This window comes from Macrotis lagotis, chromosome 1 (genome assembly GCF_037893015.1).
Source record: "Macrotis lagotis isolate mMagLag1 chromosome 1, bilby.v1.9.chrom.fasta, whole genome shotgun sequence".
In the NCBI taxonomy this organism is placed as follows: domain Eukaryota; kingdom Metazoa; phylum Chordata; class Mammalia; order Peramelemorphia; family Peramelidae; genus Macrotis; species Macrotis lagotis.
In genome coordinates this window covers 236,965,217-236,988,744 of record NC_133658.1, presented here as the reverse complement: position 1 = coordinate 236,988,744, position 23,528 = coordinate 236,965,217, and the positions used below count along the sequence as shown (strand labels likewise).

At 36.5% G+C, this 23,528-nt stretch overlaps 1 protein-coding gene and 1 long non-coding RNA gene across 4 annotated transcripts in view; one reads left to right on the top strand and one right to left on the bottom strand.

The window, feature by feature from the left end:
* ALK (ALK receptor tyrosine kinase) overlaps positions 1-23,528 on the bottom strand; it is a 1,220,046-nt gene that overhangs the window by 437,544 nt on the left and 758,974 nt on the right. The gene's annotated exons all lie outside the window — the stretch shown is intronic.
* LOC141515471 (uncharacterized) overlaps positions 1-23,528 on the top strand; it is a 186,130-nt gene that overhangs the window by 120,539 nt on the left and 42,063 nt on the right. For 2 of the 3 annotated variants that reach the window (XR_012476334.1, XR_012476337.1), the window contains exon 3: positions 6,344-6,465. The exons of the other annotated variant lie outside the window; for it this stretch is intronic. This is a non-coding gene — a long non-coding RNA (uncharacterized LOC141515471). Of the gene's footprint in view, positions 1-6,343; positions 6,466-23,528 lie in introns of those variants that run through there. 3 annotated transcript variants of the gene reach the window in all.

Sequence of the window (23,528 nt, the reverse complement as noted above, 5' to 3'; positions counted from 1 at the left end):
TCAAAGGACACGAACAGACAGTTTTCAGAGGAAGATAAAACTATCTACAGACATAAGAAAAAATGTTCTAAATCACTACTGAGTAGAAATATTCAAATTAAAACAATCATGAGGTAACATCTCCCACTTTTCAGATTGGCTAATATGATAGAAAAAGAAAATGATAAGTGTTGGAGGAGATGTGGGAAAATTGGGGCACTAATGCACTACTGTCAATTGATCCAACCATTCTGAAGAACATAGTATACCATTTGATCCAGTCCATCAATTGGAGAATGGCTGAACAAATTGTAGCATATGAATGTGATGGTGCACACTTGTTTTGTAAGAAATCATGAGGAGGTGGACTTCAGAAAAACCTGGAAAGACTTATATAAACTGATGCCGAGTGAAGTGAACAGAACCAGGAGACCATTGTATATAGTAAAAGCAACACTGTGTAATGATCAAATATGATAGACGTAGTTCTTCTCTGCAGTGCAATGCAAAGACAATGATAGAAAATGCCATCCACAGCAAGAGAAAGAACTCTGGAGTCTGAAAGTAGATCAGAGAATTTGTTTTATGTACTTTTCTTTCTCATGCTATTTTCCCCTTTTGTTTTGATTCTTCTTTCACAACATGACTAAAATGGAAATTTATTTAACATGATTGTTCATATATAATCCATAGCAGATAGCCCATTGTTATGGGAAAGGAGGATATAAGGGATTGGGGGGGGGGGAAGTGGAGCTCAGATCTTATAAAAAATGAATGTTAAAAACTATCTTTAGGGACAATCTTGATTGTTTTTATTTGTGACCCTATCTCTTAGCAACAGAATAATAAATTCTCTGTATCTAGATCCAATTTCTCAGTCTCAGTTTCTTTATCTGAGAAATGATGATAATAATAGTTCTTCCTCACAGGGCTGCTATAAGGAAAGTACCTTGGAAAAGTGAGATGACTATACAAATGTTAGCTGTGATTGTAAGGTTGACATAGGTGCTGCTCTCTGAAAATGCACAACTGGAATTAAAAAGTGCCAATTTTAAGTTTTTAAAAAGGCACTAGAAGCAAAAGAAATACAGAAAAGAAACCAATATAGCAAAACCAACTTAAACTTACCAAAGAATGTCATGTGAAATAAAGAGGCAAATGGGAACAGAGAAGGCAGTTGTAATCCTTCCACATTTGTAGGGGTTACATTCCTGTAAAATGATGCCTATGTAGAATCTGCCAAAGAGATACTAAAAGCTTATGGGGAAAAGAGGGTTCATAAAATATAAATTCCCTCTTGATCTGTGGTGTTTGCTAGGTTGCAGGTTCTGCATAGAGTTGCTATAAACCATAAAGGGGGCATTTTCAAATCTCAAGGTTTATTTCTGAAGTTTTATGTATCATACAGTCTATTTTTTATGTCTTTGAGAATGCTTTCAACTTTTGGAACTTCATGCTGAAGCATGAATTGCCTTATTCCTGGATTACTGCAATAAGTTTTTGTCTTCCTGTCTTTATGATCTCCTTAAACCAATCTGTCCAGCTCACCAATACTGACTGAATCTTTCTGAAACAAGGCTCTGATTATGCTATCTTCTACTCTACAACCTTCAAAATTTCTCTGCTGATTGATAAAAATCTAAACGTCTTTGCCTAGCATTCAAGGTTCTCCATACGTTGATTCCAGCCTACCTCTCCAGTCTCCATCACATGATTTGTTCACATAAAATATCTACTCTGGCCAGATTGGACAAATTCCTGCCTATCATCTGACACCACATGTATGCACTACAAAGTCCAACTTATGCTCATAATGCTTCCTCTGGGTTACAATCTTTCCTTAATATTAACTACTCAAAATCCTACTCATTATTCAAGAGCCTCCTCTAATCTCACTTTTTCTGCTCAGTGTTCCCCAGTCATCTCAACTAGAATGAATTTCTCTTTCATCTTAACCCCTAGAGTACTTTATGGTGTTTATAAGAATATGAGCCTCTTCAGAGCAGAGACTGTTTTTTTTCTTCATTTGCATTCCTCTTTTGTTACAAGATTGTACACACAGTGAGTGCCTAATAAAGTTTGTTGACATTACTTTTAGGAATAAAAAAAATTAATTTCTTCCACATATGTCCTGCTTTGATACTTCGCTATTTATGCAAATGACCCTGAGTTTTTAAAGGCTATTCCAGTAGAATATAAGGTTCTACAAAGCTAGGAAGGCTCATACCCTACCAATCCTCCTATTGGAGTACTAGCCTAGAGACAACACATTGGCCACTAAATAATGAATTATTTGAAAATGTTGATCCTTGAAATAGAAAAACAGAATATGTATGATCCCATTTTACATCTTCCATGAGAGTAATGAAACATCAGAAAAGGGCTCACATGAGTTGAATGGTTTTTAGTTTACTTATAAATTCAACTGTTGGTTTCCAAAATTTGAAATCTTTTTCTGGTTATCAGTCAGATGACATGTGACTGAAGGGTCTAAATGGTATGGATAAGATGTTATACTGAATATAAATCCAAGTCATTAAGATAAGAAACTGCTTCTCCTTGGATAGAACTAGAAAACAGTGAGTGAACTAGTTTCATTTTATTCTCAAAGACAGCAAGAGACATTATTTAATATAAGACTTGGTCATCCTGTCTTACTTACTGGCTGTGTGATGACGGGAAAATCATTTACCTTCTTTGGACCTCATTCTTCTCATCTATAATATGAAGGAGTTGGAGCTAATGACTTCTAAGATTCTTTGTAGTTTTAAATCTATCACTCTCAACTCATTTCTTGAAGTAAGTATTCTAGACATATAGATTCAAGGCTTCAGAAAAACTAGAGTTATTCACTTCCTTTGTTTCTTGATTTTGACCTCTACCCTCTAACATACATGTTATCTTGTTATCCTCTTCTGGGTCCACCTTCATATTGAAGTCACCCAATGTCAAAGCACAAGTTGGTTGAGTTTGAATGATCCTATAGAATTCTTTTTAAAGTAGCAATGATTTTTAATCCTTTGTAGTCAATGTTGGTGAATAAGTCATATTTACTTTCATGGTGGTTATGCATACTTAAGGAGTAGGAAGGCAATAAGTGGAAAGCATCAAATAATATCACAAAACATGAGGTAGAAAGCATGTTTGACTTAATTTCAAAAAATGTGCAACCATTAAGTACTTCCCTTGGATCAGAGGAGTAGTACTCTGCTAGAGAAGGATATCTTCAACCTTTTCCAACACACAGTCCCTTAGTTGTTTTTCTTTGTCAAAAAGGAGAATGGGAGGAAGATAACTGTGATGTAAATACAAAAGATATCAATAAAACACTTTTAAAATAATAATCACCATCTGTTCCAAACTCTTCCCACATGACTGATATTTTCTGGTACTCTTGAGTATAATATTCAGTCATTTCCTCTTTAGATTCCATAAGTTACTTGATTTTTCCAAGTCCTAAGATCTTCATCTGTCAAGTTACTATGGGCAAAAGATACCTGATTCTCTCCCTTCTATAGTGGAAAGCAACAAGATAGAGCCTTGGGTGAGATCTTCCACCTGGAGATTCATTTGCCTTAGGCTGCCTTTGTACACTAGGAATAGAAAATGAATACTTTTCAACAGATTGAATTGCTATGGGTTGCTTGTTGAATTAAACATACATCTCTCTCTCTCTCTCTCTCTCTCTCTCTCTCTCTCTCCCCCCATTCTCTTTCTCTGTCTCCCTCTCTCCCTCCCTCTCCATAAAACAAGGAATATATTTATATCATTTAAAATAAAACATTTTATTAGCTCCAGAAGGAACTTGCACATCCCTACAGACTACCTGGAAGCAACCTAGGATCCAATGACCCATGTTTCAGTGCTGGGGAATGAAAGGTCAAAAACTGCTAGGCTGACCAAGAGCATCAGAGATACAACAAAACAAAATCAAAAAAGTCTGTTTAAAACTCTTCAGAGACTGAAATTCTGGGTTGTGTTCTTGATAGGGTAATTATGTCACTAAGACAGTTTTCCATGCATAGTTGCTTCATAGAAATTAGAATGGATTCAACAATGTTCTTCACTGAACCCCAGAATCTTAGGAACTCAGAGATGTAGGACCCTTAGGGGATCATCTAATGATATTCAATCTGTATATGAAAAAGTAGTGATCTCACACATCTGAGAAGTAGTCCTCCAGCCTATACTAGAGGACTTAAGTGACAAAGAATTCACCATCTTAGAAAAAAAATCTCATTACACTTCTGGGTAATTCTTCCCTGCATAGAACCTTAACTTGATTCTTCCCAATTCCCACTTTATTACTGGTTTCCTTTATGGGGCCAAACGCATTCTAATTCTTCTTCTACTTGAGTCTTTGAAATTCTTGAAGACATCTTTTTCCTCTAAGTCTTCTTGCTCCAGGGTAAACAGACTTAGTTTCTTCAACTAATCCTTTAATGGTAGGATTTGGAGATCCTTTGACAAATGACATAATTGGTCAATCATGTAATATCACAGAATTTGTTTTTGAGGAGAGGATTCATAGAGCAAGGGTTAGTTCAGGGACATTCCTATCTTCTATATCTCCTTCCCTAAGAATAAATAAGACAGGTAAAGTCAATTGTGTTAAAATATCACATATAAATTCCCTCCAAAACATTACACTATGTAAAATTGTTCAATAAAAATACAAATAGGGCTTGTGGGGGGAATGCAGTTAAGACATAAAGCTCAAAAACTTTGTCAGTGACATCAAAAAGATAGGGGCTTAATAAAAATTGTAGCATAATTTTATACATGTTAAATGGTTAAGAAATACTTTAATAAATAGTGGTCTGTGACAGTGAGTAGCTGCTCAATTTGTGCTCCAGGTACCTAGGCTGGCAAAGACAAAGGAGAAGATGGACTAACTACAACTCTGTCTCAATGGGCCACAATTGGGCTATAACTCATTACAAAGTTGTTTCCTTTGGAAGTCACTGGGTAGAAGTGGGGAGAAACTGTGTGGTCTTAGAAATCATTTAGTAAATGGGGAAAGGGAAAAAGAGAAGAGAAAAAGGAAGAAAAATAACAGTAGGCACTACAAGAAAAAATAGGGGTCCTATAGTTAAGTGGGAAGTGGAGAATACATGAAATTGGGATGTTTTTAACTTCAATATAAAAATATAAATGAAGAACGTTATTTCCATCCCCTCCATATTTCCCTCTCTCTTGTTGACAACTTAATGAAGTGTTCAGGATACTACTCTAGATCAGGGATTGTGAATCTATGGTCCATGCATAGATTTTGGGAGGAAAGAGGTCTGTGAACTTAGATGGAAATAATTTTATCTTCATTTTCACTGACTTCTAATTGAAATTTAGCATATCCTTCAATTATTTAAAAAAAAACAAAACATTATTCTGGGAAGGAGTTCATGGCATCCTTTCTGTCAAAGGGGTCCATAGCCTAAAAAAGGTTAAGAATGTGTGCTCTAGATAAACATTTTTGTAAGTACTGGTACAATGAGATAATTTCTGTACTTGGAGTCAGAAGAACTGGGTTCTCATCCAAGCACTGAAATACTAGTGACTGTAGGCAAGTCGCCCAATATGAATTCAATCATTTTCTTTTTTGTTCCTAAAACTTTCTTATAAGCTTTCTTATGAGCAGCATGTTTATTATATGTAGGAATAGATCTCAGAATAATTTGAATTTTGGTCTCAATCCAAAAGCATAAGGTTTTCCTTTAAAAATGTCTTATGAATACTTTTTATAATAATGTCATTCCTCTCCTCAAAAGAATAATAGTTCTCCTAAAGAATGATAGTTAATTAAAACAAACAACCTCCATTGCCGTGTCTGACAATGCATGCCACATTCTCTGTCTCTGGGAGGAAGACATCTTTTACAATGAGTCCAGTGTAGTTGATTGGTCACTTAGGTATAGAATTTCTCAGGTATTTAGTCTGGGAGCATATGAACCAAGACAAATAAGAAAACCCTTAAAGTCGTGGCATCAGATTCAAATAAAAATAGAGATTCAAATAAAAATAGAGGTCACAAAATCCTCCAAAGGGATTCCTCTGAGTCACATAGTGACTTAGGAAATCACATATTAATCCCATGTTTTATTAAATTTTTATTTATTTTGTTAAACATTTTCCCAGCGCTTAGCATAGTACCTTTCACATAGTAGGTACTTAAAAAAATCTTGTTGCTTAAATGATTTCCCTAATCCTGCCCTTGTGAGTGTTGTGGTCTACAACGAATGTCCACTGGTGTATGTTTGATACTTGTGCCTTAAAGCTCTGTGGAACTCTGGGTAGGATGGAAATCTCTGACTCAAGAATTCGGTTCCATATACCTGGCTAATTACTACCATCCTTCCACCCCCAGGTCAAACCCATCTGGCTCTCAGAGGGAATAATAATAGCAGGGAAAGCAAAGTTGAGATGCCAAATAACTGTAGCTGAAGATGATATTGGTGATAGTCAATCCTTCCACACTATAACCAGAGTCCTGGGGTGAGTAAATAGTGTGTCTAAGTAGACTTCTTATCTTTTTTTCTCACAATGCAAAATCCATGTACACTTTTCAAGGATGTATTTCTAGTTATAAAAGTGCACATAGCACTATGTTGCTTCTAAGAAACATTTGGGGATCTAGAAAATCTCTCCTTTGCAAAAAAACCAGTAGTTAGCTATGGTATGGGGTTTACTGGGCTAGTATCCAGAATTCATTTCTTATGGTAGTAAACAGGGGGAGTTCAGATCTTATTCATCTTTTAGGAAAAAAGAGAAATTGCTGGAGGTGGCCAGCTGGTAGAATAGATGATTAATCAAAAAAGATGAAAGGAAAAGATAGCAGGATATGGGCTAATTCAAAAACCTGATCTACTTTTCTGCTAAGAGTACTTTGTTAACCAAGGACCAGGAACCAGACATGTTAAGTCTTCCACAATCCTTTGAAGAGAGATCTTAGACTGGGGGAAAGGGGGTTCTCAATGTTTCCTCCCAGGAAATACCCCAGAGCCTCTCTTAAAATTCATTTGTTGATTTGTTCATTCATTCATGAAGATTTATTAAAGGCTAATGTATTTAATGTTAGGAACTAGGACTAATAGGACAAAACAAAGACTATTTTCAAGGAACTTATATCTTATCTAAAGCTTCTTTTTATTTTAAAATTTCTTTTTTTCCTATATTGTCCCTCTTGGGATCAACACCTACCAAGGAGCATTCTGGTTTCCTCCTATTCCAACCTTCTAGGAATACAGTTTGAGAAAGAGGCAGGGGAGGCTGTATGAGTATTTATATTTTGGAAGTCAGCAAATATCATGAATCAAGGCTTGAAATTGTAATTGTTTTGTTGATTGTCTGGAATTAAGAAAGTGATGGAGAGTCAACTTTAAGTGTGTTGTGGGGTTGGGGTGGGGCAGGATGGGTGAGAGTATCAGTTTTTAAATATTTACCAGGGCCACTAAGGAGAGGATTATAAAAATGGATGGAATGGGAAAGTTAATAATTGTTTTTGGGTTTTTTTTTGGTGCTTTGTCCTTGAAGAAGACCATGACATCAAGGAGGTGATGCCATGACATGAATAAGAATTGGACTTGCTGTGCTAAGTCACCAGCCTCATTTTCTTATCCAGAACCATCTTGGGTCCAGTGGCCAACTTTGAATCATGATGACTGGAGATGACCCTGGATGTAAAGTAAATATGGTTAAATGACTTGCCCAAGGCTACACAGCTAGTAAGAGTTTGAGGTCAGATTTGAACTTGCATACTCCTGATTTCTGGGTCCACACTCAACCCACTGTGCCACCCTGCTATCCCTTAGGGAAAGTTAAGGAATTCACAGGAGTGAATTCCAGGAAACCAGTGGGAGAAGTAGATATTTAAGTAGACTTCTGAGTCTACATTTAGCATTTATTTTGCACCAAGCACTGCAGTTCTCCAGCTGGTGTCCTGTTCACTCATTCTCAGAGTAGGGAAGAACCTTCCTGGAAGTTTCTCTTTATGACCTCTGGAGATAGAAAACAATGAGGGTCAAGAATAATAGAAAAGTATGGTACTCTTAGAAAGAATTCCCTAACCCTTTTTAGTTAGAAAAATTCCATGGAGGGTTATCTTTTATCCTCCCCATTTATATCCATCAATTTATCTACCAACTAATCATCCATCCATCCATCCACCGTCTATCAATCTATCTATTTCTCTGTCAATCCATCTATCTATTTATCTATCTACTATCTATCTGACTATCCATCTGTCTACACAATTTAACCCCAATCACATTACATACAACTCTCTCTCTCTGTTCTCTCTCTCTCTCTCTCTCTCTCTCTCTCTCTCTCTCTCTCTCTCTCTCTCTCTCTCTCTCTCCCTCTCCCTCTCCCTCTCCCTCTCCCTCCCTCCCTCCCTCCCTCCCATCTACTCTAGCAGAAAAATACCAATAGGATGAATAAGGAAAACCATTCTGTATCATTGTGACTTTATTGTAATGTACAAAAATTCCACAACATGCTGGTTGAAAACAATGCTCTTAAGGTTTGAACAAGGTATATAGACGACTATAGTGAGCAGTGATATGGTGAAATGCTGTGTTCAAAACTTATTTACAGCATTTACTGTGACCTCAGATGCATCATTTAACAGACCTGATCCACAGTTTTCTCATCTGTAATATGGCATAATAACACCAACCTCACAGGCTGATTACAAGGCTCAAATGAGAAAATAAATGAAAAGTACTTTGAAAATCTTATAGGTCATTGTAAAAGTTATTCCTATCAGGCTGTCAGAATCTCACATGATCAGAGATTTAGAATTGAATGGAATCTCAGAGGTAATATGGTCTAACTTCTTCATTTTTCAGATGAGTTAATGATATGATTAATGGTATGGTTGAAAATTCAATTCTGCCCCCTAAAGGTGTAGAGGTAATAGTTGAAGAGCTCATGTTCCTCTGACTACTAGGACTTATTTAGCTCATGCCCCTTGGGAGGAACAGTTTTTCTCCAACCTAATAACTTCAGCTGGCTGTTAAGTAAAAGGAAGGGGGTCTAAGATCACAATAAAGTCAAAGTGGGTGCTTTACCTGAATATTAAAGGTCATACCATTAAAAAATCAGAAGGAAACGAGACTGAGCAACTTTCATAGTCATGGTTAGAAAGAAATTGTTAATGAAGTAAGAGATAGAGGAGATCACACAAGATAAAATAGAAATTTTCAATTACATGAAATTGAAAAGCTTTTACATGAATAAAATTAGCACCATTAGGATAAGAAGGAAAATGGTGACTTGGGGAAAAAAGATCTTTGCATTAAATGTTTCTGAAATAGGTCTGAAAGTTAAATTAAATAGGAAACTAGCACACATATCTAGGATCAAAAGTCATTTCCTGGTATATAAGGGGTCTCAGGTTACAAATAAATAGCTCTCAAAAATAATTGCATACTAATAGTCTTATGAAAGAATCACAGAAATAAGAGAAAGGCAAATTAAAATAACTTTGTTTTACCTTAAATTCAGAAAATTGGTAAGGAAGTAAAATGTGGCAAGAGTCAATTTTTGAGGGATTCTGTAAAGAGACACATCAATAGAGCTGTACAGTTGGTCCAATCTTTCTGGAAAGAATTATACTAAAAAGCTATTAAAATATGCATCCCTTCTTACATAGAAATCACACACTTCTGGGCATGTATCTCAAAGATGTGAAAAATAAAAATATGTACCAAAATATTCATTATATCAGCATTTATTAAACACTGTTCTGGACACTGTGATAAGTCCTGTTGATATAGAGAAAAACACCAAAACAGTGTCAATCCTCAAGGAGTTTACATTAAAATGGGAAACACAACATAAAGATAGACAAGACATAAAAATATATATAGGGCAGCTGGAAAATAATGTAAGGAGAAAAGAATTAGCAGTTGGTGGAACCAGGAAGGGTCTTTTGAAGAAGATGGTATTGGAGCTTAGTCTTAAAGTCAAGTATTTTGAGAGGTAGGAGGGAGAGCACTCCGTAAAAAAGATGTGTCTGTGTGTGTGTGTGTGTGTGTGTGTGTGAAGGTGAGGAGAAAGGAAAACACTGACCTATAGAGATTGAGTGTCTTACCCCTAGTGTCTTACTTGAGAAGTATTAGACCTTGACTACCTGGCTTCCCACCCTAAGCAAGGCTAGTTGCACTAAACTGCTTCCTCTCTGGGTTCTCTAAGACCTTTAGGAGACCAAAAGAGGGACTGCAGGGAGGGTTTGAGAATTCACTCAGTTTTTGGTCTGACAGAAAGGTTCTCTTGGTGATCAGAGTCACACTGGATGATTGCATTTTCCAAGAGCTTAGTCAGAGAAGCTTTTCTCTGCAGGCAAAGGGAGAAGCTAACCAGATTGAGTTAGAAATGACATCTCTTCAGTCCCTTCTTGTCTCTTGCATCTGACATGTAAAAAACTGATCACTTGACATTGTTTGGGTAAAAGGCATCACAAGAAGAAAAGGTGAGGAGGGGGCAGGGACTGGTGAGCTGATTATTAGCAAGGGGATTTGGGGTCTAAGTCTCAGGTGTGTCATTAACTAACTGCCTAACCTTGAACACATTTTTTAACCATTCTATGTAGAAAGAGGAGGATTGGCCTAGATGATGTCTAAGAGGGCTCTTATGGCTCACATAATTCTATGATTCTATGAAAATGAAATTGCTCTCATAATGCCCTGGAAGGAAGGTGACCTTGGGAGAGTTTTTTCTTTCACTGCTGAGTTTGACACAAGCATGTTAATTCAGACTGAGGAAAAAGCAGGGAGAATACTTAAGAATTCACTTTGGTTTTTCTTGAAGAATATATGAACACTGCCCAACCTAGAATGAAGATCCCGAGGTTCTGGTTATATCTTGGATGATTTATCACCTTGGGAGAATCATGTGTTTCTTCTGGACCCGTTTTTTTATTCTGTGAGATAAGGCACATTATGGTTGTTGTGTGAAGTAGTGAAAGGCAATCACAAGTGAAACTAGAAAAATAAAGAGCCAGTGGAAATGTTTAGCTGCAAATTTGACATGGATAATGAGGAGAGAAAGGTTTCTGATGCCAGAGTTGACCTTGCATTTGAACTCAGTCAGTGTTGGACAGCTCTCCTGCCACCTGCTATCCCACAACTCTCCCCACTGGCACTAACAGTGGGAAGATTTGCTAAATAGAGGATATGAAGGTATGGTTCTGGGGGTTCTTTGAGAGGATTTAAGGGATTAGAGCTTGAAAACATTTCAGAGATTTCAGAGATTAAGAGCTGAAAGGAATATCAAATGTTATCCAGCCATGCTATTGTTTAGTTGATTAGCCATGTCTGACTCTTTGTGACCCTATTTAGAGTTTTTTTGGCAAAGATACTGGAGTAGGTTTGCCATTTCCTTTTTCAGTTCATTTTGTAAATAAGGGATTTGAGGGAAATAAGGTTAAGTGATTTACCCAGTGTCACACAATTAATCTGAGGCTGGATTTGAACTCAGGTTTTCTGGACTCCAGGGCTGGCTCTCTATCTGTTGTACTAAACAGATACTCCTATCTAGCTCACAGATATAGAACTAAGAGGGATTTTGGAGGTCATCTATTCCTTCCTTCACCTTTCACAACTGAGGAAATAGGTTCAGAAAGGTAAAATAGGTTATATACATTTGGTAAATTGAAGATTTTTTTTTTTGGTTTTTGGAAGGCAAATGGGGTTTAGTGGCTTGCCCAAGGCCACACAGCTAGGTAATTATTAAGTGTCTGAGACCGGATTTGAACCCAAGTACTCCTGACTCCAAGGCCGGTGCTTTATCCACTATGCCACCTAGCCACCCCAAATGGAAGATTTTTAATTCATGTCCAAAGATCCTAAATCTAATATTATTTCCACTGTATCACATTATCTGGTCATAAGATTATAGATCCAAAGCTGGTAGGAACATTGCTCTCCTCAAACCTACTTCTCTTCTAAATATTCTTATTTCTGTTGACGTTAACAATATCATCCTTTTAGTCTCCCAGGTTCAGAACCTTGGCATTTCCCTCAATTCCTCATATTTTCCTACTGCATGTATCCAATCACTGCAAAAGCTTGCTGATTCTACCTTTATAATACATCTCTCTCATTTGACCCTTTCTCCATCCCCAAAGTAGCAAGTTTTACCTTTAGCAACTCTCACCTAGATTATTGAACACCTTATACCTCTCCTCATTCCAATCCATTCTCCCTATTGTTGGCCATGTGATTTTTCTAAAATTCAGATCTGACCATGTCACTCCCCTGTTCAAAAACACCCTGCCATCAAGGAAGCAAAAATAAACTCTTCTCTGTAGTTTTTGTGACCTGGTTCCATCCTGGTTTTCTAGTCTCAATGAACATTCCCTGCTTTCCCATACTCTGAGATGGAATCATTCTGGCCTTCTCTCTGTTCCTCACATAGGAACCCATATTTTCTGGTCTCTTTGAATATGAACTGACCACCTCCTATGCCTGAAATATGCTTCCTCATCACCTTCACAAAGAATTCCTTCCTCTGAAATGTAGCATAAGCACTATTTTACAGTGACTCAACTACTCAGAACCCAAACTTTGACCAAGTGGGCTTTGACCTAAGACCTATTGTTGGTCAGTCAATGAGAGTTAAAGTGATTTAAGGACTGTAAATTCTGCCATGTTTCAGTGATCAAAATTTATATTCCTTTGGGCAAAGCTCATACAGGTAAGTATATGATACCTTGTCTGGACAGAAAGGAGGATGAAGACAGGAGAAGAGAGAAGTGGAGAACAGATTATAAATAGTAATTATTTCTGTTTGGGTTAGAAACACTGAGATTCTTCCCCCACCAAAACTGATTTTTTTTACTATATTAAAGAGATGACTCCTTGCCTCATTTCTCTGTTACCTAGCTTTAATCAGTAAATGGACTTTGCCTTAGTCAAACTGAGAGCTGTTAAAGAACCTTAAAGAAGATTAAAAAGACCAAGGTCTCCCACTGCCTCCAGAGGCAACTTCAATTGACCTGATTCATATCTAACCACTGGACTCAAATGACTCTGAAAGAGAGTGTGGTTGTTGACTCTGCACAGTCCTCTCTCACTTAAATTTAATTCACTTGCATGTCATAGCAAAACATTCCTGATGTCATGGTTCTCTTCAAGAGAAAATGACAATTCCCATCAATTGGGGAATGGCTAACCAAGTTATGGCAAATTAATACTATGGAACATTATTGTTCTATAAGAAACCATAAATGGTCAGACTCTAGAGAAGCATGGAACAAATTACAAGATCTAATGCTGAGTGAAGGGAGCAGAACCAAGAGAACAATGTACACATTAACAACAGCATTGTGAGATGATCAACCTTGATGGAAGCACCTGTTCTCAGCAGTCCAGAGAGCTAGGACAACTGTATTAGACTGTCTATGGACAATGTTATCCCCATCCAGAGGAAGAAAAACAGAACAAAACAAAAAAATCCCTTCAGAATCTGATGAACACTTTATAAAAATTATCTCATATATATATATATATATATATCTTTCCTTCAATCCTAATTCCTCATAATAAAAATGACTAATCTGGAAACATGCTTATCAAAAATATATATATATATGTCCAATGTTAACCTGACTGTTTGCTGCTCAGGGAAAGGGGTTGGGAAGGGAGGGTGGAAGGAAATTTTATAACTTAAAAATATACATATGCATATGGAAGAAAGTTCAAAAAACTTCCATAACATGTATTTGGAAAAATAAAATATCAATAAAAGACAAACAACAAAATTACTATCTTGTATATGAAACCTTTTCTCTGTTAGTATTCTACCTCCTAAATGATAAACAGTCCAATATTTAACTTTGTTTTCATTTGTATTTAAGTTTCTCATATATTTATTATTTCTGTATTTGGTTCTCCTGTTAGATTATAAGCTCCTTGAGAGTAGGGATTGTTTGGGACAGTTAGGTGGTACCGTTGATAGAGCACCAGTCTTGGAGTCAGGAGGACCTGAGTTCAAATCCAAGTTTAGATACTTGTTATTTACTAGCTGTGTGACCCTGGAAAATCACTTAACCCCATTGCCCCACCAAAATTAAAAAAATAAACAGATCAGAAAAAAGAGTAGGGATTGTTTTTCTTTGTATTTGAATCTCTAGCATCTTGTCCGGTGTTAGATACACAGTACACAATAAATGCTTGCTGACTCTTCAAAGTCATATGATTAATAAGTGAACGAATGGTTAAAAAGAATTAATTATGAAGTCAAGGGGCCTGTGTTCAAATCCTGTCATTGATACTTCCTTTATGATGACCTTTAGCAAATCACTCCTTGATCCCATTGAGTTTTCTCATCTATAAAAGAGGATTGGGGGTAGGGTGAGGTAGACAGAAGCCTCTGAGGTCCTTTTCAGCTCAGAGAGGATTTAATGATTCTCTAATCTTACAAGTTCAACACTTGTAATTGCTTTGATTTGGGAACACCTGGAGCAAAGGTTCTGAAGCAGGTTAATTCTGTGAAAAGATTTCTATTTGCCCCAGTCTTGTAGACCTTACACAAAGGACATGACTGAAAAAATAAAGTGAATAAGAAAATAGCCATGGCCTTGTTCTTTCTTAGTCACCTACTCTTTCATACAGGCTTCTGAATTTCTGGCTGAGAATTAGCCCTGCTTGGCAGGTACCACTTCAACTAGGGGTCTAGAGTGAAGGTGAGAGCTGCCTCTTCACCTTTGATTGCATGACCAATTTAATCCTGGCTGGCTCCGTGTAGATTACTGCCTGTCCCTTGGGCCATTTCTGGCTCAGCCCTAAGCTCTCAGTCAAAGGCACTGAAAATTTGGCTGCACAGTTTAAGAAAGCAGAAAGCTCAACTGATTCCTATGGGGTAAAAGTGTATTAACCACCCTATAAAAGTTCATTTATCTACAGAGGCTTCATGCTCAGATGGCCCTGGGCACCTAAAGAGAAATAGTGGGGACTGACATTACAATAAACAGAGAAAACATGTCTATAAAAGTCTTGACAGCCAGCAAATGGGCCTAGTGACATAAAGCCTCACACCTGCAATGGAAGGGATGCTTCCCTTCTCTGCCGGGGAGGATATCACAGAGTGGCTCAGGGGACTGTAGAGCATCATCTCAGAGTTCTGAGCCAGGATTCATGTATAGTCCATTGGGTCTGATCATAATAGAAGGCAGCAGTTTCCATCTTACCAATTTAATTTTCTGTGATGGGTCAGATAGGACAATTTACAAATTGTAGGAAGACAATATTTTAAGGCAAATATGGACCAGATTCCGAGTTCTCTATGGGTCCACCACTGACTAATTCTAGTCACTTCATGTTTTCTGGCATCTGTATAAGAGGAAGGGACAACTAGATTGGTACAATGGATAGAATGCTGGGTTTAGAATCAGAAAGGCTCATCTTAATGAGTGCAAATCAATCCAGCCTTGGATACTTATTGTGTGACTCTGGGAAAATGGCTTAACTCTGTTTTGCTCAGTTTCCTTATCTGTAAAATGAACTGAGAAGGAAACCATTCAGTATCTTTGTGAAGAAAATCCCTAATGGGATCATTAAGAGGTGGACTTGACTTCAGTGAGTTAAGAACAACAACACAGTGGAAAACCATTCACTCACAACATATTTACCTATTTTTCTCCTGTCCAAGATGACAAGGGTAGTCAATGATTCACCCAGGATTGAGAGAATAACAATAAGTAAATTCGGTGGGATATCAGGGGCAATGTTTTCCAATGCATATGTGAAAGAATTTTACTATAACATATTGAACAAAAGGTTATCTTGGGGCAGCTAGGTGGAGTAGTGGATAGAGTACCAGCCCTGGAGTCAGGAGGATCTGAGTTCAAATTTGACCTCAGACATAATAATTGCCTAGCTATGTGACCTTGGGCAAGTCACTTAACACCATTGTTTTACATAAATAATTTTTTTTTAAAAGGGGTCATCTAGTCTCTGCTTCATGATCTACAAGGAGAGGGGATTTGCTAAGACAGCCCATTTCACTTTGGGATAGCTCTGACTATTAAAAGTTTTTTTTTTTCTGACATCAAACCTAAATTGAGCTTTTTGTAACTCCTAATCACTGCTCATAGTTCTGCCCCATAGGTCCAAATAGAACAAAGTTCATTCTTCCTTCACATAAAGACTGATATCATTTTCAGACACAGGTGCCTGAATTCTTTCCAGAATAAATATTTCCTGTTCCTTCAGTAGATCCTCATATGTATGTCATAGTCTCAAGCTTTTTTCAATTTTTGATTGCTCTTCTTTGGGCATTTCTATCTTAGCAATGCCCTTCTCATATGTTGATGTCTAGAAAACAACAGAATAATCTGGATGAGGTCTGATTAGGACATAATACAGAACCTACTTATTTCTGGTAGCTATGTCCCTCTTAATGGAATTCAGTATTTCATCAATTTTGTTTGGCTACTGCTGACTCATAAAGAGCTTGCAGTCTACTCTAAGTCCTAGTCTTGGTCTTTTCAAGACAAATTACTGCCAGACCATGCTTCTCCTAGCTTGTCCTTGTGAAATTGATTTTTTTTTGTACCCAAGTATAAGACTTTACATTTGTCTCTAATTGATTCTTATTAAATTCAGCCTAATGTGCTAGTTTGTCAAGATCTTTTGGGATCCTGATGCTGTCATTGAGTGTATTACCTATTCTTTTGTAAAGCTGATTAGCATTTCTATTTGTTATTAAAATTATATTAATTTAATTGAAAAGAAGCAAAGTAGATAAAAGAATCTGAAGTAACATTACATATTAAACTTATATAAAATTTAAATAAATGAATAATATAAATTATATTATATAAATAGATTAATGAATAAAATTCATAAATATAAATTATTGAAAAGATGAAATTAGAGACAAATATAAAGTTTTATGTTTGGATACAAAAATAATATATTAAAATTAAATACCACAGGACCAGACACAGATACCAGTATGCTGCCCTGGACACACCCTGCTATGGTGACACTGAATCATCTACCACTACTCTTTGAGTCCCAGTCATTCAACCAGTTATGAATATATTTGATTTTATCATTATCTAATCAATCCCTTTCCATATTCTCTCTAATAATAGCACAAAATATTTTAGGAAAATTTTTACTCAAATCCACGTAAATCTTAGCCACAACATTCCCCACTATCTACTAGGTTGATATTCTTTAAAAAAAAAAGTTACTTTGTTATGACCACTTATAATTGAAATCATAATTGGAGCTTTATAATCATTTCCTTTTCTAGATATCATCTCTTTTATGATGTGTTCTAGAATTTTCCTTAGGGATTCATGTAAAGGTCATTGACCTACCAAAAAAACTCCTTTTTTCTATTTCCTTAAAAAAAAAACTGGATATTTGTCTTCTCTAATCTTGTTATATCACTCTCCTAGTTTTCATGATCTTTCAATTAACACTGTTCAAATACACTTTATTTGAGTATCAATACCATGTTAGGTATTTTTCTTGTCATTTCTAATGTAAAGGCATTCTTTTTTGAGGAAAAAACAGAAACAACCCAATAATCATACTGCACTTTTTTCTCATCCCTTAAACTCCCAATAAATAGTCCATCTTTTGATCCTTTTTTCCCTCCAACACTTCCAAAAAAAGAAATAGAAAAAAAAATTTCTTGTGGTTCTTACATTTCATCACCAACTCCACCTTATTCTAAACAAAAAAGGATAGTCATCTTGTTACTTGACCTAACTTCTTTCATCTAAATATTTCTTTTTAAAATCTTAGTTGATAAATTGCTTGGACATCCAGACTAATTTTCTTTTTCTTTTTCACTGGAACTTTACCCCCTTTTCTTTTCAATTTCTTTCCTTCTTTCTTTCTTTCTGTCTCCTTTTTCCTTATTACATTTCTGCTGGGTTAACTTCTTTGGAATATGTCATTTCATCTTTGCACCTATCTTTCCTCTAAACCCAACAAAATTTTCTTTCCCAGATTCTAAAATGTCAAGCAATGTCCAGATTTCCTTCCCTCTTCCATAATTTCTAGGATGTAGTATTCACTCCCTACATCCCACCTCCACTTGGATTGCCAAATGTCTAATTTGTCCCAAAGCAGTTCTTTCTTGTTCTTAAGGATCAGATCAAAAAATGTTTTTCCTTTTGTTAATTCCTTTATTTTTTGAAATTTAAAGGATCGCAAAGTTAAGTCAAGAAGTTTTGAGCTGATTTTCATCTGGGGTGGGGAAGAAGAAATTGTATAATGGACTGTTGGGTAATTGAATTTTCCCCATCATTATTAAATCATACCTCTGTTCCTAGACTGTAATCTTTCCTAAAATTCAGATTTATTTCTTCTTTTTGTTCAAGTGCTCTGTAGTATACTCCAATGGAAAAAAAATAATTTCCATTTCTTCCTCTCTTGATGTTCATCAAATACTCTCCTGTTTTTCCCTCTGGTTCCTAGATTTCCTCACAAAAGTATATTGACAACCACTCTAAGTCCTTTCTACAACACCACACTACCAGAAAATAGTCTGCTTCTTCTTCTGATGTGATTGCACTCATAGTTTGATTTCCTTTGTTTTTCTGAAATGACCTTTACCACTCAACTGAATTTACCTGATGTACAACATTCCTATTTATGGCTCTGATACAATTAATTAATGATGATCAATCAGTGAACAGTCAACTCTGAATTAAAAAGACTCCCAATATCATCTTGGTCAACCTGGACATGAAGAGCAATTTACTCTACAAGAGACTTAGCAAGTGGTCTTGATTATTTGCTTGCTTGCATTCTCTGCTTGGAGATTTTCAGGGAACTCATCATTTTCTAAGATAGCCTAGTCCACTTTAGGGCAATTTGTTCTTTAGTTAAGCCAAAATGAGGTTCTCTTTTAATCCTACCTTTTGCCTCTTTAGTACTTTCCTGAATAAGCATCATACATGGACCAAGGTAAAATTGTAGATAGTGAGAATTTGACTTCCTTCCTTCTCCCAAGTGTTTTCCCCCACCTCCACTTTCCCATATTATTCTTTACTCTTGTCATGTTCATTTCTCCTTTTCCAACCCCAAATAGTATCAACGTACTTCTTATTTTCTTTCTAAATCTGTTATCAGGAAAAAAGTGTGGAAAATGTATAGACTCAGGAATATACAGAATCTTTGATTCCTAGACCTTTAGAGATCAAATTTGTCTAGTAAGACAAAGAAATGAATCTGGAACAGGAGAATTTGAAGTATCAATAACAAGTTGAGTTTCTTTTTCAATATTTTTGAGGAGGTCTTCATAGCAGTAATCACAGCATTCAATTGGCTATATATTGTGTCCATTTATAGAGCCCATTCAGCGTGGTACCCTTTGCAAGCTCACATTCAAGATGAGCAGTCAAGGGGAGGCTAGGTGGCATAGTGGATAGAGCACCGGCCCTGGAGTCAGGAGCACCTGAGTTCAAATCTGACCTCAGACACTTAATAATTACTCAGCTGTGTGGTTGTGCAAGCCACTTAACCCCATTGCCTAGAAAAAAACCTATAAAAAAAAACAAAAAAAATAACAAAGATGAGGAGTCAAGTCCCAAAACCCAAGAAAGAAAGTAAATAAGAGTAAGTCATAGCATTGAGCCTTAGATTTTAGGACAGAATGTAAACCTTGGAGAGAGAGAGAGAGAGAGAGAGAGAGAGAAATATATAGAGAACACTTCCAGAAAGGTCAGGCAGTGGGTTGAGTCTTGAAGGAATGCTGGGGAGAAGATGATTTGAGGATGCTGGCCTTGAAAAGAACTATTGGAAAGAAAAGGAGTGGGGTGAAATGAGGAGGCAGGAGAAAAGCGCAGAAGAAGAAATCACATACCTCCTTAAGTATGGTTTCAGACTAAGTGGGTATTTAGGACCTTATTGTAAGCTTGAAGTTACATAATAAGGAATATTATCAGTCTGAATATACTAGAGTTCTCTTCAGATTGTTGTGAAGGTCATTTAAAGAACACTCTTCAGCTCTTATTTATATCTGTGCCAACAGAAGGAAAAAGTAATCTCCAAACATCAGCCCAAATAGAGTGGAAAATGGGCTGCTATTCAGAACAGTTAACACCTCTCCAGGACTTTTGTTTGCCTTATATGTGGCATAGGCGGCTCAAGAATTAGCAGCACCCATTCCCCATAATTTTTCAGATAATAAATGATTAATATTAATAATCATTATTATTACCATAATAATACAGCTAGCATTTATGCAATGAATTCAGATTTACAATGTTCTTTTAACTTTATTATCTTTTTTAATCCTCACAACAAGCCCTGAGATGGGGGCTATTATTATAGACATTTTCCTAATAAGTTTCATTTTGCTCAAATAAATTAAATTATTTGCCTAGGGTCATAGGATCATTAGCTCTCAGAGGCCACCAGTCCAATATGCTCATTTTATAGATGAGGAAAGTAAGGACTACCTTGATTTGCCCAAGGTCATATTCATATTAAACACCAAAGGCAGGATTTGAATCTAGACCTTCTGAGTCCAGAAGCCATTTTCTTTCTGTTGATAGACAGGTAGGAAGTAGAGGAACTACATTTCCATCCAATGTGTTTTGTTCTAAGTTGAGTGTGCTTTACATAACGTCAGATAGCTAAACAGAAATTAGAATACAGAAGATCTTCTGAGTCCAAAAGAGATAGAGTTGATGAAGATAGAAAATGAGAGTCATCCTCATATAAGTGTGTTATAGTTAACTTTGGAACTAGAAAGACTTAGGTTTACATCTCATTTCTATCTATATGGGCTAGAGAAATTGACTAAACTTCTCAACCAACACTTTTAATATAATCACCATGAGAATGTAAGCAATAGGAATATAGAAAAAGAGGTATTTTAAAAGAAGACATTACAGGAATGTGGAAGAAAAGACATTTTGATGGAAGAAGCCATGGGACTTGGTCAATGACAAAAAAACCCCCCCAACAGATCCTGAGTTGGAATGGATCTCAGAGGCCATTTGGTACAGTCTCTAATTTTACAGATATGGAAACTGAAATCCAGGAAGTTAACTGATATGCCCTAATTCAAACAGTTAGTTAGAATCAGAGGAAGGTTCTGAAATTAAAACTTGTGACCTTGAAATCATTGTTTTTCCTTATATTGGGTACCATCATTATTTATTATTTCAAGTTCCTCAACATTTGTTGGCTACATTGTTATATGCTTGTGATTTCTGCTACTGGGGAGGGAGGCTGAAGCTGGTGATTCCTTGAGTTCTGAGTTACAGAAGGGATAAAAGGTGATCCAGTATCTTCCCTAAGTTTGGTCCTTATGTGGAAAGTTCCTGGAAGCAGGAAGAAACCTGGCTATCTAAGGAGGAGCAAATTTGCCTAGATAAACTCCAAACTCCCAGAACAATCAGTAGTGGGATGAAGCTGGAGAGTAGTCACTGCATTTCCAGCCAGGGCAAGATTGGGGACTGAGTCTTAAAGCAAAATAAAAGCAAAAAAATCAAACAACCTCCTCCCTTAACATCTTCCCTCACACATTCCAAACTTCAATATCTTCTGGAGAAACATGTAAGTTTAGCACAACAAGGTATTTTACATCAAAGGAGCTGAGTTTGAGTTCCTCATCTTATGCTAGTCATATGGACCTAGCTTCAGTTTCCTTACATGGAAAATGAATGACTTGAATAGATGGCCTCTGAGGTCTCTTTTAAGCTCTGGATACCTGATCTTTCTCAATAATCTAGAAGGCCTGTGGTAAACTTGAAACAATCACTTGAAAGCAACACTAGTCGCAGTAGACAATTGGGTTGTATCACTCTAGGAAGAGAACCACAACTTGGGCACTTACCCAGGGGCACTTACCTGTAAGTTCTTAGTCATGGAAGACAACCCTAGAAAACCTTCTCATTTGTGGTCACATCCTATTTTTGTTCAGTTATGACTTTACTACCAAGTCCCAAAGTCATATCCAACCATCAAACACTAGTGACATATAATTGAGTGTATAGGTTTGAAACTCCTCACCCGACTGGAAATTTTGGAATTAATTAAATATCTCATCTCACTAAAGCTTCAGGGTGCTGTTACTTTAGAAAACTTCATTTCCCTTCACTAAACTGAAGCCCATAAAGGAGAAATACAGTGTGTGGAATCTTTAGATGTCATCCTATATTTCTTCAGAATGCCAGCTCTGCAAATCTCCTCTAGGATATATTGTACCAATAATGTGTTTGCATTTACTTGGCATGTTGTAGGGTGTTGTAAACTGAGGATAACCATGTTACAGATGCTGAAATCAGTTGGGTAATTCTAGCAGACTGTGGAATTGCAGCTGTTTACTCCAGGAAGTTCTGTATTCCTTATCTTCAATATTGCCATTCAGAGATCTTGGTAGTTCTCCCTTTGGACTAATACTTTGAGAATATAGCCTTACACAGAATTACAGTATCCCCAAGTCTCTCACCAAGAGCTATTAACACATACTCAGGCCAGTCTCCTTGAGAGCAATAGCTTCTTATCTACACACAGTGAGGGTAAGATGTGAAGGAGAAGTATCTTTCATGAACTTTGGGAGTAAGCTGAGCATCATGATAATGAGCGATAACAATAGCTGCACATTCTCACATAGAAACTGAATCACACCTACCTTGACATTTTCTAATAGAAAGGAAATAAGAAAATTGAATGGAGTTATAGCTAAATGGAAGGGTGGTTCATAGGTATTCCTTGGAGAGGTAATTAGAGGAGATGGTATTGGATTTATCATATGTCTCAAAATAACAAGAAATATGATTCCATAGAACATTTGGTCATCAACACTGGCCCATTTACTGTTTGTACTTCATCTCCCATTTCTGTGCCTTTGTCTGTCTGTGGAATGCTTTCCTCCTTCATTTCCACATCTGAAAGTCTTGGGCTTCCTTCAAGGTTCAGTTAAAATGCTGCCTTTGACAGGAAGCCTTCAATAGTCCCTCTACGCACTAGAATTTTTCACTCTCAGGTTAATTTCCATCTATTTGGTATGTATCTTGTATATGCCTCTTCATGTATCTGTTATAGCTCCTATTTGAATGGGAGTAGAGACTGTTTTTCCTTTTTCCTTCTTTATATCCTTGGAGTTTAGTATAGTATCTAGCACAGAGTAATACTTAATAAATATTTGTTAGTTGATATTTTCTTAAAGGTTCATAATAAATATTTGCAAACAAATGAACAAACAAAAAACAAAATAAACAAACAAAAACAAGGACCACCATGAAGATAACTGAAACCAACATTTTCAGTAGGGGAGGAGACCAAAGAATCTTATAATATATTTAATATGTTCTATATTAAATTAGCATATGATGTAATACTCTTTGACTTCAATGCAAAGGTGGTCACAGGGACAGGATGCTAGAAAAATACATTGGGAAAAAAAGATTCAGGAGATGAAAATGGTCAAGGCCAAAGGATTATAGACTATGCAGAAGCCTAATACCCAGAGGCACAAATACTTTCCTCAGAAAGAAAGTTAAAAGGTATTGGACATTGTAAGTGCATAATAACATGGCAAAAACAAAATTGATTATAGTCTAACAT